This window comes from Salmo salar, chromosome 14, assembly GCF_965601325.2.
Source record: "Salmo salar chromosome 14, fSalSal1, whole genome shotgun sequence".
NCBI lineage: Eukaryota > Metazoa > Chordata > Actinopteri > Salmoniformes > Salmonidae > Salmo > Salmo salar.
Genome location: NC_138304.1, coordinates 88541314 through 88548854, shown reverse-complemented (window position 1 = coordinate 88548854; position 7541 = coordinate 88541314). Strand labels below are relative to the sequence as shown.

Below are 7541 nucleotides of genomic sequence, written 5' to 3'. Positions count from 1 at the left end.
TATATGCAATAACAGCTATGTTCAAAATGATACAGTAGCCTATAACATACAGAACTGCATAAAATGATTATTACATTAGTAGCTCACAGATAATTTGCAACATTGTCAACAGCAGCAAAAAACATACACTTCGACTTCTGGGGCAGCCTTAAGTTTTAGAACGTTACATTGTGGCCTTTGATGTCAAGTAATACAGTAATTGCTGGGGCATCGCAAAATGAATCACCATGACTTGAAATATTTCAAGTAGAATACTGTTTTAAAGTAACACTCAAGGTGTGGCGGCATGAATGTTTGGTGAGTGTGTGGCACTGCCTGCTACAGTTTTTCTAACGCCTGCCTGCTTCACAATTTTCCTGTGAGGGGTGTAGTTGCTTCAACTGTAGACCGGTTGTTCCTGCGTGTCAGCCATATTGGAATGCTCGGCTCAGGATGGGGAATATACAGAACTAAACGAGCCTGGAGTGGTGGGCAGAGAAAGGAGAGCTCACGAACGGCGAAGCAACTTCAGTTTTTAACGGATTTAAAACGCATATAAACGAGGAATTAAACCAGTAAACTAAAGTGAATTGATCCGACACGCGAATTGGAAAGGACAAAGTGAGTACAGTCATGTTTATTATATTATATATTTATGTAAAATTGAGGCGGCTTGCAGTTGAAGCCTGTGTGTGCTGGAGGATTTGCTGTGCCGACACATTGACGTTTTCTTCACATAAAATTATAAATAATTTTCCATATCAGTTAATATTCTGTTGAAGATGGCTATTTGGCTAATGTAATGCTCAATCATTGGTGTTGTCGCTCAATTGATACTTCATCGGTATAATGTGCCACACGTAACAGTAACGTTAACCAATTCAAGCTAAATCTTCAGGAAAGTAACGTTACTGTACATTTAATAGTTAACAATGACTCGAGAATCTCCAGAAATTGTTCTATATTACATTTCTTTCCACAATATGATCATAAAGTCTTAGAGCATATTCTATTCAATTATTGTTTCGTTTGTGTAGTCTACCTAGACTACCTTTCTGAGAGATGTATGAGGTAACTATAGGTAGCCTAGCCTATGGGTGTTTCCTGAAGATTTGTGATTCGCCTACGGCTCCCATTATATTTGAATATTGCCGTGGAATTCTTGTTACTGTTTACAACTGTAAGCTTCGTGTAGCCCGAGGCCCTTTAAATTACAGTGCAGTGAAGGCCTGTATTTTTAGGAGCAGTGAGTGACTCCTGAGTGTAAACCACCAGGCATATATTGTCCTTGTTAGGCTACTTTTAGTTTATTTAGTCGAAATCCAGGAGACTCGTGAATGTGATAGGATAGTCTGACGTTCATGTTATAAATTATGAAATAAGTCTATATATCACATACTCACTCTCTCTCTCTCTCTCTCTCTCTCTCTCTCTCTCACACTCTCTCTCACACTCTCTCACTATCTCTCACTCACACACACAAAAAGGTGAAATCGGTTTTTGATATGCCATATGACCTTGGTCTGTCATAATATTGTGTTCATGTTGACTATCCCAATGTTTTTCAGGGATGTTCCAAACATCTACTTGTCTGCATGAGACTCACAATAAACCTCTGTAAAGAGTGAAGGGTGGGACAGTATTGCACTCAGGGCCTGTAATCAAGTGTCTCAGAGTAGGAGTGCTGATCTAGGATCAGGTTAACCTTTTCCATAATAGTCTGAATTATTATGATTTAAAAGGCCATACTGATCCTAGATCAAAACTCCTACTCTGAGACACTTGACAAATACAGGACCAGATCCCCCACTTATGAAAGTACACTTTCAGAGCCAGGAGAGCAGATGTGTAGACAGATACAGACTTCATGATGACACAAACAAACACTTGTACAGTTTGTAATCTAATGGGCTGGCAGTAATAAGGGGGATGAAAGGAAACATACAGACTTTGATTTGACTCATTCATTGCTTGATGAATTCATTGCAAGACTCCCAGGGGCCACTCGGTGGGTGTCTGTGAGTACGTGCGTGGATGCATGCTTGTGTCTGTCTGTGTGCGCGTGCACATGCAAATATGACATTGTCCACTGAGTAGGCCTAGGCCTAACCATGCTCATCATACCCACCTCAGGCAAGTTGGGATCCCACACGGACATAGGCTATATTCCACATCCTCCTCCTTATTCTGCCTACTGTTGTTTTAGCTGCAGAGGAAGAGGAGCTGTGTCTGAAGCAGCAGCTGTGACAGGAAGGACAAATTAACAATGTTCTCCAGTTGTGCTGCTGCATTCTGCTTTAGATTGGCCTTCCAGGATGCAGCCTAGCCTGGCTGCCTCAGACACACTGTCCCTCAGGATTCTGGGGGGGAAACGCCTTTTTCCCCTCTACACAGCAGCAGCAGTTTCATATTGTATGTTTGTGAGAGAGATTGAGAAGAGAGAGGATTTGCTGTGCTGTGATGCAGCTGTGACTATTATGTGAATTGTTGTGTTGCATTTTGACCTGATGAGATGCAGTGGTAAATAACATGTTTCACAAACACAGGTTTTAGAGTAGGTCTGTTCTGCTGCTGGCATTTATAATGGACACGTTGGAGTTCCAGCCTCAGATCCCTAACCATAATTACAAAACAAAGATGGAGTGTCTTTGTGTGTGTGTCCATTTTGAACACTTTGTTGTTTCATTATTCTCTCCATTTCTTTGGACGGAGGCGTAAATAACAGATTAACATCAAGTTTATTGCTTCCACTCGGTCCGCAGCATGGTTTCACAGCCAGCATCATGTTGCAGTTCACTCCAAGTTTAATTGACTACAGTTTCCCTCTGATCATAGCTTGTGTTGTATGTTTCATAGATGTGTTCATTTATAACTCTTTGAACTCTCTCTGTGAGAATGGATGAGTTGATTGAAAACAGTTGTTGTTTTCAGTCTGTATGTAAATGCCTGCGTGTGATCGTCCTCTATTATAACTATATTATAAACTATATTATATATTAAGCAATAAGGCCTTAGGGGGTGTGGTATATGGCCAATATACCACGGCTAAGGGCTTTTCTTAGGCACGACCAACATAATTAGAGCAGTAAAAAGAAATGTTTTGTCATACCCGTGGTAAATGGTCTGATATACCATGACTGTCAGCCAATCAGCATTCTTGGCTCGAACCACCCAGTTTATAATACACTGCTGAAAAAAATAAAGGGAACACTTAAACAACACAATGTAACTCCAAGTCAATCACACTTCTGTGAAATCAAACTGTCCACTTAGGAAGCAACACTGATTGACAATAAATTTCGCATGCTGTTGTGCAAATGGAATAGACAACAGGTGGAAATTATAGGCAATTAGCAAGACACCCCTAATAAAGGAGTGGTTCTGCAGGTGGTGACCACAGACCACTTCTCAGTTCCTATGCTTCCTGGCTGATGTTTTGGTCACTTTTGAATGCTGGCGGTGATTTCACTCTAGCGGTAGCATGAGACGGAGTCTACAACCCACACAAGAGGCTCAGATAGTGCAGCTCATCCAGGATGGCACATCAATGCGAGCTGTGGCAAGAAGGTTTGCTGTGTCTGTCAGCGTAGTGTCCAGAGCATGGAGGCGCTACCAGGAGACAGGCCAGTACATCAGGACACGTGGAGGAGGCCGTAGGAGGGCAACAACCCAGCAGCAGGACCGCTACCTCCGACTTTGTGCAAGGAGGAGCACTGCCAGAGCCCTGCAAAATGACCTCCAACAGGCCACAAATGTGCATGTGTCTGCTCAAACGGTCAGAAACAGACTCCATGAGGGTGGTATGAGGGCCCGACGTCCACAGGTGGGGGTTGTGCTTACAGCCCAACACTGTGCAGGACGTTTGGCATTTGCCAGAGAACACCAAGATTGGCAAATTCGCCACTGGCGCCCTGTGCTCTTCACAGATGAAAGCCGGTTCACACTGAGCACATGTGACAGACGTGACAGAGTCTGGAGACGCCGTGGAGAACGTTCTGCTGCCTGCAACATCCTCCAGCATGACCGGTTTGGCGGGGGGTCAGTCATGGTGTGGGGTGGCATTTCTTTGGGGGGCTGCACAGCCCTCCATGTGCTCGCCAGAGGTAGCCTGACTGCCATTAGGTACCGAGATGAGATCCTCAGACCCCTTGTGAGACCATGTGCTGGTGCGGTTGGCCCTGGGTTCCTCCTAATGCAAGACAATGCTAGACTTCATGTGGCTGGAGTGTGTCAGCAGTTCCTGCAAGAGGAAGGCATTGATGCTATGGACTGGCCCGCCCGTTCCCCAGACCTGAATCCAATTGAGCACATCTGGGACATCATGTCTCGCTCCATCCACCAACGCCACGTTGCACCAGACTGTCCAGGAGTTGGCGGATGCTTTAGTCCAGGTCTGGGAGGAGATCCCTCAGGAGACCATCCACCACCTCATCAGGAGCATGCCCAGGCGTTGTAGGGAGATCATACAGGCACGTGGAGGCCACACACACTACTGAGCCTCATTTTGACTTGTTTTAAGGACATTACATCAAAGTTGGATCAGCCTGTAGTGTGGTTTTCCACTTTAATTTTGAGTGTGACTCCAAATCCAGACCTCCATGGGTTGATAAATTGGATTTCCATTGATTATTTTTGTGTGATTTTGTTGTCAGCACATTCAACTATGTAAAGAAAAAAGTATTAAATAAGATTATTTCATTCATTCAGATCTAGGATGTGTTATTTTAGTGTTCCCTTTATTTTTTAGAGCAGTGTATATTATAAAGTGTACTGTGATAGCCTTAGCAGCATAATCTTAAATGAATAGTGCGGAGGATGCTGGCTACTGATTACTGTATTGGCTGACTGACCTGTCAATTGAAGTCAATGACTACGTGAGGCTGCTAGAAAGCCTTTATTCTCTTCCTCTATTAAGTCTCAATTAGGAAAATTGTGTTGTCTTACACTGTGGAAAACCCCCCACAAAAACAACCATATATTATGAAAAAAAACAGTGTGGATATCCTGAGGTATTATCGAATTCAATAAAAGTTTATTGGTCACGTACACAGATTTGCAGGTGCAGCGAAGTGCTATTGTTTCTAGCTCCAACAGTGCAGTAATACCTACCAATTAAAACAATACACACAAAATTCAGAAATATCAGAACGAGCGATGTCAGAGACTGGAATATAAATATACACTACATGACCAAAAGTATGTGGACACCTGCTCGTCAAAATCATGGGCATAAATATGGAGTTGGTCCCCCCTTTAACGGCTATAACAGCCTTTACTCTTCTGTGAAGGCATTCCACGATGTTGCAACATTGCTGTGGGGACTTGCTTCCATTCAGCCACAAGAGCATTAGTGAGGTCGGGCACTGATGTTGGGCGATTAGGCTTGGCTCGCAGTCAGCGTTCCAATTCATCCCAAAGGTGTCCAATGGGGTTGAGGTCAGGGCTCTGTGCATGCCAGTCCAGTTCTTCCACACCGATCTCGACAAACAATTTCTGTATGGACCTCGCTTTGTGCACGGGGGCATTGTCATGCTGAAACAGGAAAGAGCCTTCCCCAAACTGTTGCCATAAAGTCCGAAGCACAGAATCGTCTAGAATTTCATTGTATGCAGTAGCGTTAAGATTTCCCTTCACTGGAAGGGGTCTGGCTCGAACCATGAAAAACAGCCCCAGACCATTATTCCTCCTCCACCAAACTTTACAGTTGCACTATGCATTGGGCAGGTAGCATTCTCCTGGCATCCTCCAAACCCAGATTCGTCCAGATGGTGAAGCGTGATTCATCTCTCCAGAGAACGCGTTTCCACTGCTCTAAAGTCCAATGGCAGCAAACGCTTGTTATTGCGTATTGTGATCTTAGGCTTGTGTGTGGCTGCTCGGCCATGGAAACCCATTTCATGAAGCCCCCGCTGAACAGTTATTGTGCTGACAGTGCTTCCAGAGGCAGTTTGGAACTCCGTAGTGAGTGTTGCAACCGAGGACAGACGATTTTTACGGGTTATGCGCTTCAGCACTTGGCGGTCTCATTCTGTGAGCTTGTGTGACCTACTACTTCGCTGCTGAGCTGGTGTTGCTCCTAGATGTTTCACTTCAGAATAACAGCACTTTGACCGGGACAGCTCTAATAGGGCAGAAATTTTACATTTTACAAAATTTTACAATTTTACAAACTGACTTGTTGGAAAGGTGGCATCCTATGACGGTGCCACGTTGAAAGTCAGCAATGCCATTCTAGCAATGCCATTCTAGGTCTTCAGCAATGCCATTCTACTACCAGTGTTTGTCTATGGAGATTGCATGGCTGTGTGCTCTATTTTTATACACCTGTCAGCAATGGTTGTGGCTGAAATAGCCAAGTCCACTCATTTGAAGGCGTACTTTTGTTTATACAGTGTCTTCAGAAAGAATTTATACCCCTCAACTTATTCCACATTTTGTGTTATAGCCTGAATTCAAAATCTATTGAATAAATACATATTCTCACCCATCTACACACAATACCCCATAATTACAAAGTGAAAACATGTTTTTCTAAAATATTGCAAATATATTGAAATTTAAATATAGAAATATATAATTTACATAAGTATTCACAACTCTGAGTCAATACATGATAATATCACCTTTGGCAGTGATTACAGCTGTGAGTCTTTCTTTGTAAGTCTCTAAGAGCTTTGCACACCTGGATTGTTCAATATTTGCACATTATCTTTTTAAATGTAACCTTTATTTAACCAGGCAAGTCAGTTACGAACAAATTCTTATTTACAATGACGGTCTACACCGGCCAAACCCGGACGACGCTGGGCCAATTGTGTGCCGCCCTATGGGACTCCCAATCACAGCCGGTTGTGATACAGCCTGAATTCGAACCAGGGGGTCTGTAGTGACACCTCTAGCACTGAGATGTAGTGCCTTAGACCACTGCCCCACTCAGGAGCCCATTATTCTTTTTAAAATTCTTCAAGCTCTGTCAAGTTTATAGTTGATCATTACAAGACAGCCATTTTCAAGTCTTGCCATAGATTTTCAAGTAGATTTAAGTCAACTTTGCCACTCAGGAACATTCACTCTGTTCTTTGTAAGCAACTCCAGTGTAGATTTGGCCTTGCGTTTTAGGTTATTGTCCTGCTGAAAGGTGAATTAGTCTCCCAGTGTCTGTTGGAAAACAGATTAAACCAGGTTTTTCTCAAGGATTTTGCCTGTGCTTTTTATATCCTCAATAACTTCCCTGTCCTTAATTATAAGCACACCCATAACATAATGCAGCTCTCACTATGCTTGAAAATATAGAGAGTGGTACTCAGTAATGTGTTGTATTTGATTTGTCCCGAACATAACACTTTGTATTAAGGACAAAAAGTTAATTGCTTTGCCAATTATTTTTGCAATATTACTGTAGTGCCTTGATGCAAACAGGATGCATGTTTTGTAATATTTTTATTCTGTACAGGCTTCCTTTTTACCGTGTCATTTAGATTAGTATTGTGGAGTAACTATAATATTGTTGATCCATCCTCAGTTTTCTCCTATCAAAGCAATTCAACTCTGTAACTGTTTTA

At 42.8% G+C, this 7541-nt stretch overlaps 1 protein-coding gene across 1 annotated transcript in view; it reads left to right on the top strand.

Annotated features, from left to right (window-relative positions):
* The first annotated feature begins 411 nt into the window (after positions 1-411).
* LOC106570401 (focal adhesion kinase 1) overlaps positions 412-7541 on the top strand; it is a 211937-nt gene continuing 204807 nt past the window's right edge. The window contains exon 1 of the mRNA XM_082961240.1: positions 412-600. The gene's annotated coding sequence lies outside the window, so the exon portion shown is untranslated. The remainder of the gene's footprint in view (positions 601-7541) is intronic.